At 44.4% G+C, this 24,259-nt stretch overlaps 1 long non-coding RNA gene across 7 annotated transcripts in view; it reads right to left on the bottom strand.

The window, feature by feature from the left end:
* Positions 1–17,761: 17,761 nt before the first annotated feature.
* The window catches only part of LOC134351812 (uncharacterized), a 144,018-nt gene continuing 137,520 nt past the window's right edge, over positions 17,762–24,259 (bottom strand). For 3 of the 7 annotated variants that reach the window (XR_010019261.1, XR_010019258.1, XR_010019262.1), the window contains 2 exons: positions 22,296–22,426; positions 17,762–19,105 (listed from right to left, as the gene is read on the bottom strand). This is a non-coding gene — a long non-coding RNA (uncharacterized LOC134351812). The remainder of the gene's footprint in view (positions 19,106–22,295; positions 22,427–24,259) is intronic. The other 4 variants (XR_010019259.1, XR_010019263.1, XR_010019264.1 and 1 more) reach the window with 3 other exon arrangements.

The raw sequence follows: 24,259 nt of genomic DNA on the forward strand, positions 1-24,259 counted from the left end.
TACTCCCTAGGCAACTCCCTTGCTCACTAATCTCCCTCCTGGCACTTATCCTTGCAAGCAGGACAAGTGCCACACCTGCCCCTAAACCTCCTCCCTCACTACCATTCAGGGCCCCAGTCTGTTCTTCCAGGTGAGGCAACACTTCACCTGTGTCTGTTGAGGTCATCTACGCTATCTGGTGCAGCCTCCTGTATATCGGTGAGACCCGATATAGATTGGGAGACCATATCACCAAGCACCTACACTCCATCTGCCTGAAAAAGTGGGGTCTTCCAGTGGCCATCCATTTTAATTCTACTCCCACTTCCATCCAGCATGTCTGTCCATGGCCTCCTCCACTGTGGTGTGAGGCCACACTCAGGTTGGAGGAACAACACCTTATATTCCATCTGGGTAGACTTCAACCTGATGGCATGAACATTAATTTCTCAAACTTCTGGTAATTGCCCCCCACCTTCACCATTCCGCATTCCCATTTCCCTCTCTCACCTTATCATCTTACCCGCCCATCACGTCTCTCCAGTGCTCCTCCTCCTTCCCTTCTTCAATGGTCTTCTACCCTTTCCTATCAGATTTCTCCTTGTCCAATGCCTTATCCCTTTCCCCAATCAGCTTCCCAGCTCTTTACTTCACCCCCTCCTCCTCTCCGGTTCACCTATCACCTACCACTTTGTACTTCTTCCTCACCTCCCCCCATCTTCTTACTCTGACATCTCATCTTTTCTTCCTCTAAATAACTGCAAGAAAATGGATCTCAGGGTAGCACATGGTGACATGGGGGCACGTATGTACTTTAATAACAAATTTACTTTGACTTTCATTGCTTCAGGGAGCGCCGTTTGATTCACTGATGCCCAGGCAGGGCAGAAAATCTGCAGTGTTACTTGGTTTGATGCTCAGACAGCAGGCAGTGGGGGCCAACCCTCACCCTCTCTCAAAAATGGCCCTTCAAGTCACTTAGTTCAAAACATACAATAACACCCACATCCTGTACCTGATTATAAAGGAACAACCTGCCCAGATATGGCAGTACTGGGCCAATATGCTCCACTTCTAATGAGCATGGAACATAGAACACTACGGCACAGCACAGGCCCTTCAGCCCATAATGTTGTGCTGACCTTTTAGCCTATTGTAAAATCAACCTATCACTTCCCTCCTATGTAACCCTCCATTTGCCAATCTGAGAATCTCTTAAATGTCCTTGATGCATCTGCCTCTACCACACACCCCACCTCAGAAAAGCATTCCAAGCACCCACTGCTCTCTAATTAAAAAGCCTACCTCTGAAACCACCCCCTCCCCCATACGTTCATCCGATCACCTTAAAATGTTGCCTCCTGGCATTAGCCATTTCCGCTCTGGGGAAAGGTCTCTGCCATCCACTCGATCTATGCCTCTTATCATCTTGTCCACCTCTATCAAGTCACCTCCTATTCTCCTTCACTTCAAAGAGAAAAGCTTCAGCTCACACAACTTATCCTCATAAGACATGCTCTCCAATCCAGGTGGCATCCTGGTAAATCTCCTCCTCATCCTCTCTAAATCTTCCACATTGTTCCTATGAGGTCAGCAGAACTGAACACAACCCTCCAAGTGTGGTGTAACCAGGGTTTTATTTAGCTGCAACATTACCTTGAACTCAATCCCCCGATTAATGAAGACCAATACATCATACACCTTCTGTACCGCCCAGCCAACATGCAGGGTAACTTTGAGGGATCGATGGATGTGCACCGCCAAACTGTCTGTATACAGTACATCAACTCAGCCCTAGACAGCAAATTTAGTGAAATGGTATGAGTGAGTCATGAAGGAAGGGGTAGCTCAATAGTGAGATAACACGTAGGGGAACAACTGAGCCAGATTAGAATCTGTCAGAACGAGAGAATTATTTTTGGCATGTTGAAAGCCTCAAACGCTCCACGCCCACAATATCACACAGAAGACACGGCTGGGGCTCTCCCAGTGTTGCATATGGCTGGTAGCTGAGTCATACTGTTTCTAGGTGCCCCCGGTTCAAGTTTCAGCCATCTTAACTGGCAAGCTATCACTCTCACAGACTTGGGACAGTGAGGAGGAAAAAATATGAAGACCGGAGATTCTGCAGGTGCTGGAAATCCATGAGCAGCATATCAAATATTATGGGACCACAGCAACTGAGAAGCAGGGGGAACGCTGTATGAGGCATCAATAACTGCATTCACACACATCGACACAGTCTTGGTTGATTTGGCAGAATGTCTCATCGACAGACCTCACCAATAGGCATTAGCACCTTGGAGGACCTTGCAGGTCAGGCAGCATCCATAGTAAGGAGTAAACAGTCAACGTTACAGGGCAGGACCCTTCTCCCGGATTATGCCGATGACCACCTCAGCCTGTTTATTCTTTTTCATAGAGCTGCCTGGCCTAGTGAGCTCCTCCAGCACTTATTGTGCATCGCTTTGGATTTCCAGCTTCTGCAGACTTTCTCGTGTTTGTGGCACTGCCTGGCTGGCGGTGAGAGGAGCCCACTGAGTCCTTCCTGAATCACTCCCGCTGCACAAGGACTGTGGGGTGATTACACTGTGGCTGAGGCAGTCAGTCCCCACTTTGCTGATGAGGGGAGATACAACCCGAGCGGCTGGGTGACGGAGGACTCTCAAATCTAAGGACTGTTCCCAGGGACATACATCAAGTGCCTTGAGCAGATCATTATCTTGGTGAGAGACACCCTTTAGTTTGGCAGCACATCAAGATGTCCGTGGAGGAATGCTGCTGACTGGGGAGTACATGCTGAGGGACGCAATGAAGCTCTATGTAGCCACTGCTGAGGCTCGGTGGGGAAGGACCACACTGTGTAGTTCTTCTGTTCCTGGAGAGGGAGGGGCCAGGTTGGGTCAGGAAGCCCCTCAATTACTGTAGTGGTGCACCTCACCAGGGGGCCACATGAGTGATAACATTCCTATTGGTGCGTAGGAATGTAATAGAACAATCCTGAAAGCATTGGCTATGAATGAAAAGGCATTGCACAGTTTATTTTTGTAAATATTTTTATTATGAATAAACTTTATTTTGATATATAAAAATCATATGAAATTACCATGCCAGGAAACATCAGATGAGCTGCCCCTGCTGTGTTACCTGGCCCTAGGATGAGGGAATCAAAATCAGAATCAGGTTTCATATCTATGGCACATGTCATGAAATTTGTTGTTTTTGGCAGCAGAACATTGTAATACATAATAATAAAAACTGTAAATTACAATAGGAAGTATATATAAAATGAAAATTAGTAAGTAGTGCAAAAAGAGAGGGTAAAATACTGAGGTATATTCATGAACTCATTATGCATTCAAAAATCTGATGGTGGAAGGGAAGAAACTGTTTCTGAAATATTGAATATGTGTCTTCATGCTCCTGTACCTGAGAAGAGGGTATGTCCTGGGTGATGGGATCGTTAATGATGGATGCTGCTTTTTTGAGGCATCGCCTTTTGAAGGGGTTCTGAAGTGCTACATACGGCCACAATGCCCCCAAGCATTAAATGTAACAATCCAGAAAAGCCACCCTTCTAAATGGACATGGTAATATAATATAAGGTGGTCACCAGCCAGTAAACTGGCAGCTATAGGAGCTAAATATTGCCAGAAAGTTGAGCATGGAAAGTACTTGCAAAAAGGCAACTTTGCAAAGTGGTTCTGCATGGGCAGAGACAAGGGAATTCCAACACAAGTTACCGTACACACCTCCCATTCGACCCTGCTTCCAAGTGAAGTACAACTCATACTTTCTCTCTATTTTCTCAGAAGTTTGTGAAGATTCGGCATGCCATCTAAAACTTTGACTAACTTCTACAGATGCACAGTGGAGAGTATCCTGACTGTTTGTACCATGGCCTGATACGGAAACACCGATGTCGAAGAACGGAGAAGCCTACAAAAAGTGGGGGGTGCAGCCCAGTCCATCAAAGCTTCCCCACCATTGAGGATACTTGCATGGAACACTGCCACAAGAAAGTAGCATCCATCATCAAGGACCCTACCATCTTTTCAGAAACTGTCATAGGGAAGGAGGTTCAGGAGCCTCAGGTCCCACATCACCAGGTTCAGGAACAGTTTTTACCCTTCGACCATCAGGATCCTGAACCAGTGTGGATAACTTCACTCACCTCAACACTGAACTGATTCCACAACCCAAGGGCTCTACAGCTCATGTTCTCAGAACTATTTATTTATTTTGAATTTGCAGTTTGTCTTCTTTTGCACATTGATTGTTTGTTAGTCTTTGTGTGTATTGATTCTATTGTATTTCTTTGTTCTGCTGTGGCTGGCCACAAGGAAATGATTCTCAGGGTGGAAAATGGTTACGTATACGTACTTTGATAAACAATTTACTTTGAACTTTGATCTACATGTAGCATCAAGTAAGTACTGAACTATTGAGCCCCCAATTTGAAAGATTAGCTTTATCTGTCACATGTTCATCGAAACTTTAAAGTGAAATTCGTCTTTAGTGTTGAGATGTGCTGGGGGCAGCCGCAAGTGTCACCATGCTTCCAGTGCCAACACAGCATGCTCAGTACTCACTAACCCTGACTCATATGTGGGAGGAAACTGGAGCACCCAAAGGCAACTAGCATGAACACGGAGTGAATGTTTAGACTACTTACAGACAGCAGTGGCAATTGAAGCCTGATCAATAATCACTGGTGCTGTAAAGTGATGCACTAACCACTACGTTACCATTCTGCCCTTGTGTGTGTGTGTGCACACGCGTGTGTGAGTGTGTGTGTACGTGTGAGTGTGTGTGTGCATGTGATGCATGAGTGTGTGTGGTGTGTGTATGTCTGTGTGGTGTGTGTGTGTGTGTATGCGTATGTGTGTTTGTGTGTGTCTGTGTGAGTGTGTGTGTTTGTGTGTGGTGTTTGTGTGTGGGGGGTTTATGTGTGTGAGTGTGTGTGTATTTGTGAGTTTGTATGTTTATGTTTGAGTGTGCAATGTGAGTGTATCTGAGAGATTGTGTGTTAGTGTGTGTGAGTGTGAGTCTGTGTGTGCATCCTACGATGAGGCAGTATTTATCATTATACTAACAAGCCAAATGGTAATTAAGGTTATTGGTACAAACCTCAGCCAGAAACCACAGGTGAATGCAAATGTGCAATTCAACTTTGAAGGTCTGAACATCACTGGCCATGATTCACCATTCTTCCCCAAGTTATGCTGAAATAGCACCTGGTTCATCTATTGAAACTGCCTGGGGATTCTGAACACCAGAAACACACACTAGCCAAACAGTAAAGTTTAGACTTGACTATTTCAGTTGATGTACAGTTTTAATAAGGTGGTCTTAAACAACGACTAACTTTATTTAATACTTACATCAAAACATACAGTGAAAAGTGTTGTTTAGTCGAATCCGTGTACATTATGTTAAGCAGCGCTGAAGTGTCACCACGCTTCTGGAACACACATAACATGATCACAGCTATTCAACCCTAACCCGTATGTGTCTAGAATGAGGGAGCAAACCGGAGGAAACCCACACAGGCAGAGGGGCAACATACAAACTCCTTACAGACTGTGGCAGGAATCGAAATCCAGTCAGTGACTGCTGGTGTTGAAAAGCGATTGAACCAACCGCTGTATTACCGTATCACCACAATGGCTGTTTGCTCACAGCCCTCTTAATCATGGTTTCCAAGTTATCTGCTTCTTTCTTTTGGTATTTTCCCCGAGGCTGTGGAGAGGGAAACTTCATTTTCTTCACTAAGCTTCTCAACCTAAACCTTGAGTTCTTTTTTCATTGGTTGGGGGAATTCCATTAAAGCAGCACAATATTAGTAATCAGAGCCTCAAACTGTTTTCTGATTCTAATTTAAGGTAGCATATTGAAGAACAGATACCTTAGTTAACCCAGTTTTAAGAAAATTAACCCCCAGTTGAATGTCATTCACAGTATTTGTTATGAACATGTGCTGGATTTTAACTCTGACAAGTTATATTTTCCCCTTCTTTAGCAAGTAGTTCTTTATCGTTCTTTTGTTATTTGTCATTGTCTGTCCGATCACAATTTTGCACATGTCAGCTTTCTGCTATCTTTACAGGCCCTCGCTGACACTGTTATGTCATGTTGAAACCAATATTTAACAGATAATTTTGATGATCAGTGGCAATAATTCAAAATATAAGAATAGCTCACCTGTAGACATTGACATCGAGTCTTGCGACTATGCCAACCTTCCACCCCTCTGTCACTTTCTATCTCCGTCTGTCCATCGTCTCTTTCTCTCAAAAAAAAAACAAAAATAAATTCTCTAGCTTCTCTCCAACCATTCAAAGCTCGGCTATAGCTGTTGCAGATCTGGCAGCGATGATCTGGGGTAGGTTTGTGTGAATAAAAGGCGAGTACGCATGGACTGAGCTTCTGCTTGTCTCTGCCTCCAGTCACTGCTTCTGGTCCTGGTGTTGTTGGCCATTGGAGGAAGTGGCTTCTGCAGGCAGCTCACTGGAGGTGGTGTTGAGTCAGCAAAGATTAACGCAGCTATTGGGGCTCTGCACAAAGAGAGGTGAAGGTGAGTGACGCCAGGGAGCCTCAGGGCTGCGGAAGGTGTACATAGACACATGGAGACAGAGATGCAGGCAAGGACACAGACTTCCATAGAGACTGGCAAGCAGAAGAATGAACACATACAAGGGCTGATTAATAAGTTCGTGGCCTAAGGTAGGAGTCAATTTTAGAAAACCTAGCACATTTATTTTTCAATATATTCCCCTCCTACATTTACACACTTAGTCCAGCGGTCATGGAGCATACAGATCCCTTCTTTGTAGAAGTTGGCATCTTGGACCTCCAGAAAGTGGTCCACAGCAGGGCTGATTGATAAGTGTGTGGCCTAAGGTAGAAGGCGATGAGTTATACAGTTCTCGTTACATGCACGTGCAGTTCAACTTTTTGAGTGATTATGCAGAAAGTTTGAACTCATGGATGTTCAGCCCCTATACCCTGCAAAGCTCTCTGCTTCTTTCTTAACAAAAGGACCAACACATTCCACTCCACCACCACCCTCCTCTGTCCAGCAGAACTGGTCCTCACCCTCAAGAATTTCTCCTGTGGTTCCTCCCACTTTCTCCAGACTCAAGTGTGGCTGTGGGCACCCACGTGGGACCCAGCTATGCTTCCCGCTTCATTGGCTTCGTAGAACAATCCATGTTCCAAGTCTTCCCCAATGATGCTCCACAACTCTTTCTCCGCTACATTGACAACTGCTTTGGTGCTGCTTCATGCACCCATGCTGAGCTCATCAATTTCCTCAACTTTGCCTCCACCTACCACACTGCCCTTAAAATCACTTGGTCTATTTCTGACACCTCCACTCCTCTCTTGAAATCTCTGTCTCCATCTCTGGAGACAAGCTGTCAACTGACATTTTTTATAAACCTACCACTTCCCTCCTTCTCCTTTAAAAATGCTATTCCCTTTTCTCAGTTCCTTCTTTACCACATCTGTTCCCTGAATGAGGCTTTCTTTTCCAATACATCAGACATGTTTTCTTTCCTTGAAGAGCAATGTTTCCCTTCCTGCACCACCAATGCTGTTCCATCTCCTCCACTACAGATATTCTAGCTCACTCTATCTTCCCACCGCCATAGCAGTGACAGAGTTCCTCTAGTCCTTACCTACCACCCCGCGAGCCTCCACACTATTCTCCACAACTTCCACCATCTCTAAAGAAATCCTACCACTAAACATATCTTTACCTTCCCTCCATTCTCTGCTTTCCACAGGGATTGCTCCCTCCATTATTCCCTTGTCCACTTGTCCCTCACCACAAATCTCCCTCCTGTACTTATGCCTGCAAGTGACCAAAGTGCTACACCTACCCATTCACCTCGTCCCTCACCTCCATTCAGGACTCCAAACAGTCTTTCCAGGTGAGGCAACAAACCACCTGCAAATCTGCTGGGATTGTCAATTATCTCTGGTGCTTCCGACATGGCCTCCACCACATTGGTGAGAGCTGTTATAAACTGGGGGACTGCTTCATTGAGCACCTCTTTTCCAACGGCCAAAAACAGAACTTCCCGGTGGCCAAAAATTTTACTTCTGATTTCCATTCCTGTTCCAACATATTGGTCCACAGCCTCCTCTTGTACCACAATGAGGTCATCTTCAGGGTGGAGGAACAACACCTTATATTCCGTCTGGGTTGCCTCCAATCTAATGGCACGAATATCAATTTCTCCTTCCAGGGAAAAAAATTCCCTCCCCCTCCCCTCTTCCTCACTCTGACCTCTTTTCACCTACCTATCACTTACACCTGGTGCTCCTCCTCCTTCCCTTTCTCCTATAGTCCTCTCTCCTCTACTATCAGATTGGTTCCTCTCCAGCCCTAACCTTCCTACCCACCTGGCGTCACCTATCACCTTCTAGTTAACTTCCCTGCCCTCCCTCCACCTATTTATTCTAGCGTCTTCTTCCCTCCTTTCCAGTCCTGAAGAAGTTCCAGCCGAAATGCCGACTGCTTGGATACTGCCTGAGCTGCTGTGTGTGTGTGTTGCTCTGATAATAAATTTACTTTGAACTTATCCCCCTGTTCATTCAACATTAAATGATTTTGTACACGGCTCTATGCAAGGCAGTGGGTGAAACAATCTGCACTAGGCGAGCTGCTTTCTTCCAACAAAACAAAACTTGAAAATGGCCTTTTAGGGAAAAGGAATATCATCACAGACGGCTGTAAATATCAAACATTTTCGGACGTCAACAAATCACATAGCCTCAGGGTTTTCTGCTACTGTAGAGCTGACAATAGACAATATCTTTGTGTGTGCAGTCCAAATTTGATTCTATCTTGGCAAGGTCATGACTACATTAAAACTAGTTTAAATTAGCTGTAGTGTTTAGGGCTGATATAAAACAAGGGAACAGTGTCAAAGAGGCAAAGGAGTACTGCACGGACATCCATTCTGGTACGTTGGGATCTAGCGCAAATATTTCCCTACACCTTAACGATTTGCTTCTGCCACCGTCTATGAAGATTGGATGCTGGGCTGTTTTGGGTTCACTCCCTGGAGCCCCTGGTCTGTGAATCTCTGTGTATACTCCAGGGCAGTCAAAGGCCCAAAGTCTGCAGGAGGCCGGATGACTGAAGAAGGCGGCCAGTCCTGGGGTTAGAGGATTGTATGTAGGAAAGGTACTTGTTTCACAGTTGCCTCTTGTTGCTTTGCTGTGTTCTGTATTGTTCTGTCAAGCGTTTAGGTGGGCATGCTCTGCTGCTGCCGGAATGCTTGCTGACACTTGCCGCCTGTCCCTACATATCCTTAGGTATGTTCTGTTGTTAGTGCAAGTGAGATCTCACAGTATGTTTCAATGTCCATGTGATAAATAACCTCGAAACCCTAACAACTTTCCTGCGCCATTGTTTTCTGTTCTCCAGTTCCGTCTTGGCTACTGTACTATTTGTGTCAAGAATCTGGTACCTGTTACTTGTGTACTTGTTTCAGTGTGAATGCCAGTGAGCTATTGGCAGGCAGCTGTGCAGGAATAAGCTGATAAACCTCAGTGGAACATAAGCACAGTGGTGGAATATGTAGATGCATAGTAATTCAAACAAAAAACATGTTTAATGTGAAGAAATGTGAGATACTACATTTTGGCTGTACAAATGAAAGTCACTCTAAAAGTGGTGCAGGAGACATCTGGGATGAAGTGCACTAAAAACTACACAAAAAGATTTGTTGTTGGTCACTCTTAGTGTGTTGTTTTTCATTGATCCTATTGTATTTCTGTTCTAATGAGAATGCCTGCAAGAAATGTATCTCAGAGTAGTATATGGTGACATAGATGTACTTTGATAATACATTTACTTTGAATTATTAACTTTGAAATGTGCACAAATTATTGCAAATGAAAAAATTGAGACACCAGAGACTGGAGGGGAAAAGAGTGGAGCAAGAACTTGGTGATAAGTGTCTGCCTATTACTCTCCAGTCCCACTCTCCCCAGCCGCCCCCCCCCACTGCCTTATCTCCCCCCACTACCCACCAACATGCATCCCCTAATCACCTGCTGACTCTTGCACCAAGCCTTCCTTTCACCATCTATGTCCAGGTTGATGAACAGTGATTACCCTATAACCATCAGGCTCCTGAACCATCGTGGATAACTTCACTGAAATGCTTCCACAGCCTATTTTCACACAGCCTAAGAAACCTGAAATTCGCGTTCACAGTATTATTTATTTTCATTTGCACAATCTGCCTTCTTTTGCACATTGGTTGTTTGTCAGTCTTTATGTATAGCTTTTCTTAAATTCTATTGTATTTACTTCCTTATAAATGCCTACAAGAAAATTAAGGTTGTATGGTGACATACACGTTCTCTGACAAGAAAATTTACCTTGACTTTGACTCTTATTTTGCAGTCCAGATGAAGGGTCTTGACCCGAAATATTGAACGTCCATTTCCTGCCATAGCCTGACCAGCTGAGTTCCTCCAGCACTTTGTGTGGTGACTGAAAGAGGCAGGGCAGGTTGACAAAGTAGTTAATAACATACATCCAATTTTGTGCTCCATCAATCAAGATGTAGAATACACAATCAGGGAAGTTAAGCTGAACCTCAATAAAACTTTTCTTCAGTTCTGTATTCTATTCTGATCACCACATTATAGGAAGGATGTGAGGGTATTAGAGAGGTCTAGAAAATATATACAAGAAGTATTCCCATGACAAGGGACTACAAATAGATTTGAGAAGTCTGAGACTAGTTTCAATAGAAATATATAAGGTATCAGTTGGTCCCAAATGGGTAGTGGGAGTCATTACCAAAGGTGGTATTGGTGAGAAGTGGAGATCATGGTTAAAACATAAAGGGGAAGGGAATTAATACTGAGACAAGGGAAAGTATTCTTTTTAAATTGTGTGCCTATAAAATGGAATACACTGCCTGAAGATGTGGTGGAGGGCGGTTCCACTGTGGCCTTCAGAAGAGAATTAGGTAAATATGCAGTGGGAACAGTCTTCCAAGTCTCAGAGCAAGTCTCATGGTGGTAACGGTGGAGTTTGGTGGCAGAAGAGGGGTGATACATGCGATTTGTTCCAGAGAAGAGACAGTATAGCCATTTGGTGGCTACTCTGCTAGAACCTCCCAACACCATGAGCCACCAACCTGGGCAACACCATGTGCTCACAAAATTAAAATGTTTTAAGAGAGTCTGCAGATGCTAGAAACCTTGAGCAACACATACAAAATGCTGCAGGAACTCCGCAGATCAGTTAGCACCTATGGAGGGGAATAAACAATTGATATTTTGGGCAGAGATCCTGCATCATGATTGAGACCTTCGCAGAGCACGAACTGGAAGGTCTAGAAACAAAGCAGGAAACCATGTGGCTCAAGATGGCGGCGGAGACAAATTCCTAGGAAGAACATGTTGTGGTAGTGAGTCTGAGAGAGCACTTGGCCGAATTCAGAGGAGGAGCAGTTTGACGGGCTCTCACTGAACTCCTGTTGAAGAGAGAATTTAAATTTCTTCAGTACAGACATACATTGAAGACAATTTGCAATGCAGCAGCAATCATAAACACAAGGGATGCTGGAAATCTTGAGTAACTTGTTAGTGACTAGATCATCTGCTTTTCAAGTCAAGTCAAGTTTATTGTCATTTCGACCATAAGCTGCTGGTACAGTACACAGTAAAAATGAAACAACGTTCCTCCAGGACCCTGGTGCTACATGAAACAACACAAAACTACACTAGACTATGTGAGACAACACAAGGCTACACTAGACTACGTAAAACAACATAAAAATTGCACTAGACTACAGACCTGCACAGGACTACATAAAGTGCACAAAACAGTGCAGGCCAGTACAATAATTAATAAACAAGACAATAGGCACAGTAGAGGACAAATTACAATATAATAATAAATGATGTAGATGTCAGTCTAGACTCTGAGTATTGAGGAGTCTGATGGCTTGGGGGAAGAAACTGTTGCAGAGTCTGGTCATGAGAGCCCGAATGCTTCGGTACCTTTTGCCACACACATCAAAGTTACTGGTGAATGCAGCAGGCCAGGCAGCATCTCTAGGAAGAGGTACAGTTGATGTTTCGGGCTGAGAACCTTCCTGGTGAACGCAGCAGGCCAGGCAACATCTCGAGGAAGAGGTACAGTTGATGATTCGGGTAAGAGGAAACTAGAGCACCTGGAAGAAACCCACACATCTATGAGAAGTTCGCTGTCAGGTTCTCCTTAAACCTTTCACCTTTCACCCTTAGCCCATAACCCCTAGATAGATAGAAACTTTATGGATTCCAAAGGAAATTACAGTGTCACAGTAGCACTACAAGTGCACAGGTATACAATATTAGAAGAGAAGTAGGATAGAATAAAAACTAAGTTTCCTCAAACAGTCTAACAGGAGGGGGATCATCACTTCCCCGGCTATAGGTTGACACATTATAGAGCCTAATGGCTAAGGGTAAAAATGACCTCATATAGTGCTCTTTGGAGCAGTACATTTGTCTTAGTATATTCCTAAAAGTGTTCCTCTGTTCATCGAAGGTGGCATGCAGAGGGTGAGAAACATTGTCCAGAATTGCTAGCATTTTCCATCGGCTCCTTTGTTCTACCACAGCCTCCAGTGTGTCCAGTTTGACTCCTTAACAGAACCAGCCTTTCTAACCAGTTTATTTGGGCTGTTTGCATCACCCATGTTAATGCCACTGCCCCAGCACACTACCATATAGAAGTTGGTACTGGTGACAACAGATTAGTAGGGCATGTGAAGGAGAGGCTTCCTAAGTCCATCACCATCTCCTTCGTCTTACTGATGTTGAGCTGCAGATGATTCAGCTTGCACCATTCAACAAAGTCCTCCAACTGGGCCCTGTCATCCTCCTGTCCTCCCTTTATACACCCAACTATTGCTAAGTCATCAGAGCATTTCTGTAGATCACATCACTCACTGTTGTATCTGAAGTCCGAGGTACTGTGTACAGGGTAAACAGGAAGGGAGCCAATACAGTCCCCTGTGGGGCCCCAGTGCTGCTACTGGCCGTATTTGACACACAGCTCTGAAGCTGTTCAATCTGCGCTCTGCCAGTCAGAAAGTGTATTATCCAGGATACAATACAAATGCCAACCTGCATTGAACAGAGCTCTTCCCGTAGCAGTGAAGGATGTACAGTATTGAAGGCACTTGAAAAATCAAAAAACATCATCCTCACAGTACTAGTTTTACCCACCCTCAGTGGAAAACAGCCTGCTTGCATATTTACCCAAACTTTGCCTCTCATAATTTTGTATACCTCCAAACTATACCTCCATAGCGTCTCTCCTCATTCTCCTGCACTCCAGGGAATAAATTCCTACTTATTCAACCTTTCCCCATATCTCAGTTTCACCTGTCCCAACAACATCCTTGTAAGTGTTCTCTGTACGCTTTCAAATTTATTGATATACTTGCAGACATCCCACCCTGCAAAAACTCATTTCAGGGAGGTAGCACCATCAATTTGCGGGAGACTCCCGGAACTTCCGGGAGAGGTGGGATGTCTGCAATAGAGTAGCTCCTGAGCAGCTGGCTAGCTAGTTTAAATAACGTTAGCCATGCTAATGAACGAATGGTACCTGTTAAACTCACCTCAACATATCTTTTACAGTCTTAACCCATCATGGGCAATAGAAAAGTCACTGTTGCAAACAGTGCAGTGAGCAACACTGTCATTATTTTTTACCCCTATAGGTAGGGGTACACTTTAGTATAGTTTGGGGTGACGTATGTTTTATATTTTCTTTTTTTGGAACACTCTGCCATGGCGAGCTCTCTCACTCGCTCTCAAAAAATTGATTTCTGGGATATTGTATATAATTTGCGGGCATCAGGGAGCCACTATCAATATGCGGCAGACTCCTGGAACTTCCGGGAGAGGTGGGATGTCTGTATTTGCTGTAGGTAAGCGGCCGGAACTGAACACCATCCTCCAAATTTGGCCTCACCGGTGTATTACACAGTTTCAACATAACATAATTGCTCCTGGACACTGCACTGGAGTTGCACCATGCTCATCTGGGTTTGCGAGGTCTATATTGTCTTATCCCAGCTTGGTATCCTGGTGGCCAACAAATGAATCAAACTGAAATGCACTGTAAGCAGAAAGAACCAAGTACAGGTTCCTTTTGAAGGGTAACGCCCTCAAGATGCTGGAGGACCTCAGCAAATCAAGCAGTATCTAAGTAGAAGAATAAACCTTTGACATTTCAAGCCAAGACCTGTCATCAGGATCTTCCTATTAGAGATCCAAGTTGTGAGTAACCAAAAACTTTTATCATGGTTGCTCTCTGTGTGAATGAAATAACTTCAGATGCCAGGTATCTAAAATCCAAACAGAAACTGTTCAGAACAGTCAGATCAGGCAGTGAAATAGATAATGCTTCTGTTTTGAGACCCATGCTTCCTCTGCAGATGTTGTTTGCCCTGCTGCATATCTTGCTTCATTCCCAGTTTCAACACCAATTTCTTTATTACATCAAAATAAACTTATAATAAAAACTATTTACTACAATAAAACATGCAATGTCTTTTCATTTGTAAATTCATATTCAGTCAATACTTTCAGTACTGCTCTATTGCAATCCTTCTTTTCCAAGGATCGTCACCTTATCACGGTGGAGAGGCCTGCGTGTTCCTGAGATCCCAAGAGCGACGCTGTCTCAAATGGTAAGGTCAAAGGGCAGGTTCCATACAAAGAATGGTCTGGGTTCAGTTCATGCTGCTGTCTGTAAAGAGTCTGTATATTCACCCCGTGATTTCATTGGGCTGCTCCGGTTTCCTCTCATATTCCAAAGATGTGCAGCTTAGTAGGTTAATTGGTCACATGGGTGAGATTGGATGGTGCAGGCTCATTGGGCCGTGCTGAATCTATACATTAAAGAAAATTAAATATAATATTTGTAATGTGTGACTGCTGAATATGTAGGCAGTTTGCTATATAAAGATTCTTTGTAGAACAATATGCTAATTCCAGTGAATGCAGCCTGTTAACACTCACAAGAGTATTTTGTGTTTATGTGCCTGTTAGCACACACCTTTGCAAATGCAGAGACATAATGACTCTACCTACACATGCATACTGCAGAGTTAGCAAGCTGCAATAGCAAGAATTGTAGTTCACCTTGCTATAGTGTCTCACAGATCAGAAACTATAATAGAGAACTCCCTTCACATTTCATTCAAGAATTCATTCTGTGAATAAAGAGGAAGCCACAGCACATCCTGTGGCTTGTAATTGAAGGAAGTTACTCTGGTATTAAATACTTTGAATAATAATACGCACCGATGTGAGAGGCATTCTCTATTACAATCTTCTTTCCCAAATAAACTAATTATAATTGAAGAGGAGGTCCGATTATGTTCTAATAGATGGGGGAAGTCCTACACCAAATAAGATGACCATGATTCCGGTCAGGAATGCAATGAAGAACAATGCTAAATATTTATTGCATGCATACTACTGCAGAATGTTACAGCACAGTATAGGCCCTTGTGCCCACGATGTTGTCTGACCTTTTAAGCTACTTTAAAATCTATCTAGACCTTTTTCCTCCTAAATAACACTTAATTTTTCTATCATCTAAGAGGTTCTTAAATGTTACTAATGCATCTTCCTCTACCACCACTCCTGGCATGGTGTTTCATTCTGTGTAAAAATCTCGCCTCTGGCAATCCCATTTTCCCATGCTTTCCTCCAATCACTTTAAATGTGCTCTCTCATATTAGCCATTTCCACTTGGGGAAATGGGTCTGGCTGTCCACTTGATCTATTCCTCTTATCATCTTGTATACCTCTACCAACGTTCTGCAATATTTATGCCTCAATTAGAACGTGGAACGTTACAGCATAGTACAGGCCCTTCAGCCCACGATGCTCTGCTGACTTTACAATCTACTCTAAAATCAATCTAGAACTTCATCCATGTACCTATCCCCACTCCTGATGAAGGGTCTCAGTCCAAAATGTCCACTGTTTATTCCCCTGAAGATGCTGCCTCACCTGCTGAGCTCCTCCACATTTTGTGAATTAAAGGGTTAATATATGAGCAGTGTTTGACCGATTGAGTTTAGAACAATGAAAGGGAATCTCATTAAAACCTACTGAATATTGAAAGACCAAGATTGAGTGGAGAAAATGTTTACTATAGTGGAAGGTGGAAGAATCTATGAATACAGCCTCAGAATACAAGTATGTCCATTTAGAACAAAGATCAGGAGGAATTTCTTTAGCCAGAGGCTGGTGAATCTGTAGAATTCATTGCTACAGATAACTGTGAGGCCAATTCATTGGGTATACAGTCGGCCCTCCATATCCGTGGGTTCCGCATCTGCGGATTCAACCAGCCGCAGATGAGGAAAACCCGGAAGCTCTCTCCAGCACTCGTCGTTTGAGCATTGTTCGCCTCACGTCTCACTCCGGTTATATGGGGAAAATTTTTGAGCGTTCCCAGACCCATAAAATAACCTACCAAATAACACATAAAACTTAAAATACTAACATATAGTAAAAGCAGGAATGATATGCTGCTAGCAGAACCAATACAGTAGTAACATCTGCAGCTTTCAAGATTCTTTCTCTCTGCGTGTAAATACGTAGTACGAATGGTGGACGCAGGCAAGTTCAACGCACGCACAATATCTTTATTTCATTCACCACCATCGAAATGCTTAATTACGTCCAGTTTTACACTAGGCGTAACACCCTTACGAGCTCTCTTAGGCTTTTCTGATACCTTAGGACACATCTTGCTAACAGATGCACAAAATAAATTGAGATAAAGCACTCTCGCTGCTCGGGGTGCGCGCTGCCTCTATAACGGCTCGCTGCAAAACAAACGCTGAATGCTATTTTCACTTTTCGGAACACCCTCATGAGCTCTCTTAGGCTTTTATATAAGGGACTTGAGCTCCGCGAATTTTGGTATCCCGGGGGACCCAGAACCAATCCCCCGTGGTTACGGAGGGCCCATGTATCTAAAGTGGAGTTAGATAGGTTTTTGATTAGTAAGAGTATCAACGTTTATTGGGAGAAGGCAGGAGCATGGGGTTGAGAGGAATAATAAATCAGCCATGATGGTCTCTCTCTTCCACCCTTCAGAGATAATTATCTGGAGCTCTATGTACATAGGGCCCTTAGCATTGTCAATGATTACTCTCATTCGTCCAACAATCTCTTTGATCTCCTACCATCAGGCAGCAGGTACCGTAGCATTAGGACAAGAACTGTTACAACAGGAACAGCTTCCTCGCTCAGACTATTGAACCCCCTGCCACCAACCAGGTCTCATCACGCGTGAAGCAACAATAGCGTTATACTGTTTACTTTTTAACTTGTGTGTAAATGGCACCTTGTTATTTGTGGTAATATTACCCCATGTGCTCCTTGGTCTGGACGAACGTTGTTTTGTTAGGTGGTATCCAAGTGTTCGGCTGAACGACAATAAACTGCATCTGAACAAGATGGAATGGTGGAACAGACTCGATGGGCTGAATAATCCAATTCTCCTGTGTTAGGGCACTGTCAAAGTGATCACTGTAGTGTATAGGTGAGTGATGGCTCATGACAGTGGGAACGCAGGGAGAAGAATAAATCCAGCAAGGGTGAGATGTGCAAAGAGTTTCCTGAAAGTTGCCATGAACTTGGTGGGTGGAAGAGCCTGTTACATGCTGTCTCTCACCATGACGCTATTCCTTGTCTCTCACCGTGACTCTATTCCTTGGATTCTTCACAGCCCCTTCCTGTTAACTACGTATCATTTCCTCGTGCTGCCAAATGGCCTGTTCCGGGACTCAGGAGTACGTGCTAAGGGAAACTCTGAAGCTTGGTGTAGCCACCACAGGGCTTGGTGGGGAAGGACCACAGTATAGAGTTCATCTGCTACTGGTGAGGGAGTGGGAGAGGGAGGGGCCAGGTTGGGAAGGAAGCTCCTCAATGTACCACTCCAGATGCATAGTAGTAGTCCGACTGGTGTGTAGCAATGTAATAGAACACTACTGAAAGCATTGACGATTAATGTAAAAAATGAAAAGGCATTGTAGATTATTCCTACACCGTGATTTTATTAAATGTCAATAAAGTTTATTTTATTTTTTAAAAATCTACAGATATACCAGGGAAAGCATTCGAACTGGAAACATCACAGTCTATATGGGGTGGGGTGTGTATTACTATACAGGGCTGAATTAAGCTGCAAAAAATTGTAAAATTAGTCAGCTCCATCATGGGTACTAGCCTCCGTAATGTAGTTTCCAGGATATTTTCAAGGAGTGGTGCCTCAGAAAAGCAGCATTCATCATTAATGACCCCCATCACGCAGGGTATGCCCTCTTCTCTGTTACTGTCAGGTAGGAGGTACAGGAGCCTGAAGGCACACACTCAGCAATTCAGGAACAGCTTCTTCTCCTCTGCTATCCGATTTCTAAATAGATATTGAACCCATGAACATGAGCTCACTGCTATTTAGATTAGATTAGCTTATGAGGACATGCAGTCCTCTTTTATTGTCATTTAGTAATGCATGCATTAAGAAATGATACAATGCTCCTCCAGTGTGATATCATAGAAACACAAGACAGACCAAGACTGAAAAACTGACAAAAACCACACAATTATAACATATAGTTACAACAGTGCAAGCAATACCGTAACTTGATGAAGAACAGGCCATGGGCATGGTAAAAAAAAGTTCAAAGTCTCTCGAAAGTCCCACATCTCACGCAGATGGGAGAAGGAATAACACTCTCCCTGCCATGAGCTTGCAGCGCCGCACACTTGCTGATGCAGCATCCTGGAAGCACCTGACCACAGTCCGACTCTGAGTCCGTCCGAAAACTTCGAGCCTCCGACCAGCCCTCCGACCCCGAGCACCGTCTCTGCCGAGCGCTTCGACCCCAGCCCCGGCCGCCAGCAACAGGCAAAGCCGAGGATTTGGGGCCTTCCCTCAGGAGATTCTCGATCGCACATTAGCAGCAGCAGCGAACCGGGCATTTCAGAAGTTTCTCCAGACGTTCCTCCGTGCTTCTCACGTCTGTCTCCATCAAATCAGAATTCTGCATGGCCCCTATTTAACAAATACGACATCATTTATTGATTTTTAAATTTTTAATTTTTGCTCTACTAATTGAACTATATATAATTATAAATTCATCAACATGAAACCCTGTCATAGGAAAGCAATATCCATCATCAAAATCCTCACCACCCAGGCTGTGCTCTTTCTCGCTGCTGCCATCAGGTAGAAAGTACAGGTGCTTCACGAATCACACCATCAGGTTCAGGAACAGTTACTACCCCTCAACCATCAGGCTCTTCAACAAAAGGGGGTACAACACTCATTTAAGGAATCTGTTATAGTTATTATATGCTCGTTATTTATTGCTATTTGTTTACATCTACATTTGCAGCTTGTTTATAGTTAACGTTTCCTGATGTTTGGAGTTTAGTTACTGTTCTATAGATTTGCTAAGTATACCTGCAACAAATGAATCTCAGGGTTGTATGAGGTGACATGTACAGAATGTACTGGTAATAAGTTTTACCTTGAACTTTGACATGTATGTATACTTACTGTAATTCACAAATTATTCTTGAACCTGTTGGTGTGACTCATGAGGCACTCATGAGGATGTGCTGGAGCTTTTGGAAAGCATCAAACTGGATAAGTCACTGGGACCAGATGAGATGTACCCCAGGCTACTGTGGGAGGCGAGGGATGAGATTGTTGAGCCTCAGGCGATGAACTTAGCATCATCAATGGGAAAGGGACAGGTTCCGGAGGATTGGAGGGTTGTGGATGTTGTCCCTTATTCAAGAAAGGGAGTAGAGATAGCCAAGGAAATTATAGACCAGTGAGTCTTACTTCTGTGGTTGGTAGGTTGATGGAAAAAAATCCTGAGGGGCAGGATTTATGAAAATTTGGAGAGGCGTAATATGATTAGGAATGGTCAGTATGGTTTTATTAAAGGCAGGTTGTGCCTTACGAGACTGACTGTATTTTTTTGAGGATGCGACTAAACACATTGATGAAGGAAGAGCAGTAAATGTAGTGTATATGGATTTCAGCAAGGCATTTGACTAAGGTACAGCATGCAAGGCTTATTGAGAAAGTAATGAGGCATGGGATTCAAGGGGACATTGCTTTGTGGATCCAGAATTGGCTTACCCACAGAAGGCAAAGAGTGGTCACAGACGGGTCATATTCTGCATGGAGATCAGTCACCAGTGGTGTGCCTCAGGGATCTGTTCTGGGAACCCTACTCTTCGTGATTTTTATAAATGACCTGGATGAGGAAGGGGAGGGATGGGTTAGTAAATCTGCTGATGACACAAAGATTGGGAGTGTTGTGGATAGTGTGAAGGCTGTCAGAGGTTACAGTGGGACATCGATAGTCTGCAAAACTGGGCTGAGAAGTGGCAGATGGAGTCAACCCAGATAAGTGTGAAGTGAAATGCAAACAACAGGAATTCTGCAGATGCTGGAAATTCAAGCAACACACATCAAAGTTGCTGGTGAACGCAGCAGGCCAGGCAGCATCTATAGGAAGAGGCGCAGTCGACGTTTCAGGCCGAGACCCTTCGTCAGGACTAACTGAAGGAAGAGTGAGTAAGGGATTTGAAAGCTGGAGGGGGAGGGGGAGATGCAAAATGATAGGAGAAGACAGGAGGGGGAGGGATGGAGCCAAGAGCTGGACAGGTGATAGGCAGAAGGGGATACGAGAGGATCATGGGACAGGAGGTCCGGGGAGAAAGACGGGGGGGGGGTGACCCAGAGGATGGGCAAGAGGTATATTAAGAGGGACAGAGGGAGAAAAAGGAGAGTGAGAGAAAGAATGTGTGCATAAAAAAGAGTAACAGATGGGGTACGAGGGGGAGGTGGGGCCTAGCGGAAGTTAGAGAAGTCAATGTTCATGCCATCAGGTTGGAAGCTACCCATACGGAATATAAGCTGTTGTTCCTCCAACCTGAGTGTGGCTTCATCTTTACAGTAGAGGAGGCCGTGGATAGACATGTCAGAATGGGAATGGGATGTGGAATTAGTGTGAAGTGGTTCATTTTGGTAGATCAAATATGATGGCAGAATATAGTTTTAATGGTAAGATTCTTGGCAGTGTGGAGGATCAGAGGGATCTTGGGGTCTGAGTCCATAGGACTCTCAAAGCTGCTGCGCAGGTTGACTGTGTGGTTAAGAAGGCGTATTGGCCTTCATCAACTGTGGGATTGAGTTTAAGAGCCGAGAGGTAATGTTGCAGCTATATAGGACCCTAGTCAGACCCCACTTGGAGTACTGTGCTCAATTCTGGTCGTCTCACTACAGGACGGATGTGAAAACTATAGAAAGGGTACAGAGGAAATTTACGAGGATGTTGTCTGGATTGGGGAGCATGCCTCATGAGAATAGGTTGAGTGAACTCGGCCTTTTCTCCTTGGAGTGGTGGAGGATGAGAGGTGACCTGATAGAGGTGTATAAGATGATGAGAGGCATTGATCGGGGGGATAGTTAGAAGCTTTTTCCCAGGGCTGAAATGGCTAACACAAGAGGACACAGGTTTAAGGTGCTTGGGAGTAGGTACAGAGGAGATGTCAGGGGTAAGTTTCTTTTACTCAAAGAGTGGTGAGTGTGTGGAATGGGCTGCTGGCGATGGTGGTGGAGGCAGATACGATAGGGTCTTTTAAGAGACTCCTGGACAGGTACATGGAGCTCGGAAAAATAGAGGGCTACAGGTAACCCTTGGTAATTTCTAAAGTAAGCACATGTTCGGCACAGCATTTTGGGCCAAAGGGCCTGTGTTGTGCTGTAGGTTTTCTGTTTTCCTCTATGCACTGCATTGCACTGCTGCCGCAGACATCAAATTTTACGACAAATGCCAGTGATATTAAACCTGATGCTGATTCTGATTCGCAAAAATAAATATTTAACTTTGTAGAGTCATACAACATGGAAACAGGCTTTTCAGCTCACCATGAGAATGCTAATGAGTAACCCTTCCCCACTCCTCTGCATTAATCCCAGAGTAGCACACACAAAATCTGGAGGAACTCAGGAGGTCAGGCAGCATCTATGGAGAGCGATTATCAATTGACGCTTTGCGTCAAAACAACTTCATCAGGCATTAATCCCATCTTTGAGCATTTAGCTAACAGGCAATTCAAATGCTCGCTGAGACACCTCTTATCTGCTATCAGCATCTCTGCTTCTACCCCTCCTTCCTCTCCAATAAAAGAAATCTTAATTTAAAGGAACCACATCTTACCTTGTGACTTTCATGACTTGAATGAAGAAAAGAGGAACTCACTGGGTTTTCTCTTAGTCTGAGTCACAGGAAGCACTTCAGGGTCTGAAGGGAGACTTGCCACTCTGTCCCAATACAAGCATCAAACAGCTCTGCCCAAAAACAAGAGGATGAAGATTTTAACTTCATTCACACATCACAGATTGCCCAGGGATGTAGAGCTGCTGCACGTCCCACTGGAGGAATGACGTGGAACACACACACACTCCCTTTTAAACAGCCAGAGATGCCCTGGCTCTGTACTCACAGTGTGGAGATTCTCTGTTCCCCACCCTGGTCAGTGTACAGCCGCAGCCTCCAGGGTGCCCACCTCTCCCTTCCCTTCCAGCACTTTTCCCTCAATAAAAGCATGGCGATGTGTGGCAATTTTTTACTTCAGTCCAAAAATCCAGGCCCTCATCTCTGATGCATTTACAAAGAAGGCAAGCCACCAGCTATACTCCAACCCAGCAGCCCTTTCACAACTGGATCCCAGAGAGAAAGCGAGCGAGCGAAAGCGAGAGAGAGAGAGAGAGAGAAAAAACACGAAAATAGGCCATTTTGAAACACTGAGTCCGACTTTGAGGGGATTTGTATGTTACCAAAGACTAGCAAATTTCTGCAGATGTACAATGGAGAGCATTCTAACTGGTTGCATTGCCATTGGGTATGGAGGGTCCACTGCACAGGATCGGAAAAAAGCTGCAGAGGGTTGTAAACTCAGCCAGCTCCATCACGAGCTCTGGCCTCCCCAGCATTGTGGACATTTTCAAAATGTGATGTCTTAAAAAGGCAGCATGCATCACTAAGGACCTTCACCATACAGGAGATGTCCTTTGCCCTCTGCTCATTACTACCATCAGAGAGGAGATACAGGAGCATGAAGACATACACCCAATATTTTAGGAACAGCTTCTTTCCATTCACCGTATCAGATGGGGCGCCACAATAGTCTAGCAGTTAGCGCGACGCAATTACAGCTCGGGGCATTGGGGTTTGGAGTGCAATTACAGCTCGGGGCATTGGAGTTTGGAGTGCAATTACAGCACTGGCTTTAAGGAGTATGTATGTTCTACCCATGACTGGTGGGTTTCCTCCCACAGTCCAAAGATGCTTTTAGAGGAGACTGCTGACCCTCCTTGCTGAATAAATCTCATATCACCTACAGAGTGCAAATAACTTGGAGATGACCCAAGCTTGGCAGAAACTGCTAAATAAACATAGATCCGTCTTTTTAGAAGGCTCAAACTGAGGAACAGCTCGTGTGGACTTTGCAGTTTTGCCTGTAACCACCTGGTTGACCCACAGAAGCTTTGGTTTCCTCTATGCACTCTACGTTGCCCCTGGTGTGGAGGTGAGCAATGGAATCTCTGGAGAGTCAATGAGAATGCAAGGGCAATAAATAATATCGGATTAACACTGAATTACTGTCGATGGGCAGTAAGGACACAGGGTTTCAAAGGGCTGATTTTCATGTTCTCTCTCTCTGGGTAGAGAGATGGGGTTGTGAAAGAGACCATAAGATACAAGAGTACAATACACAGGAAACATCCTCTCCACATCCACTCTATCAAGGCCTTTCACCATTCCATAGGTTTCAATGAGGTCACCCCTCATTCTTCTGAATTCTAGTGAATACAGGCCCAGAGCATTCAGACGCTCTTCATATGACAAGCCATTCAATCCTGGGATCATTCTCGTGAACCTCCTTTGAACCCTCTCCAGTTTCAGCACATCCTTTCTAAGGGGCCCAAAAGTGTTCACAGTACAGGTGTCCCCCGCTTTTCGAACGTTCGCTTTACGAAACCTCACTGTTATGAAAGACCTACATTAGTTACCTGTTTTCGCTAACAGAAGGTGTTTTCACTGTTACGAAAAAAGGCAGCGCGCGCCCTGAGCAGCTGTTCTCCCACAGATTCGGAACTGCATTCTCGCCAGCATTGCTT

This window comes from Mobula hypostoma, chromosome 9, assembly GCF_963921235.1.
Source record: "Mobula hypostoma chromosome 9, sMobHyp1.1, whole genome shotgun sequence".
In the NCBI taxonomy this organism is placed as follows: domain Eukaryota; kingdom Metazoa; phylum Chordata; class Chondrichthyes; order Myliobatiformes; family Myliobatidae; genus Mobula; species Mobula hypostoma.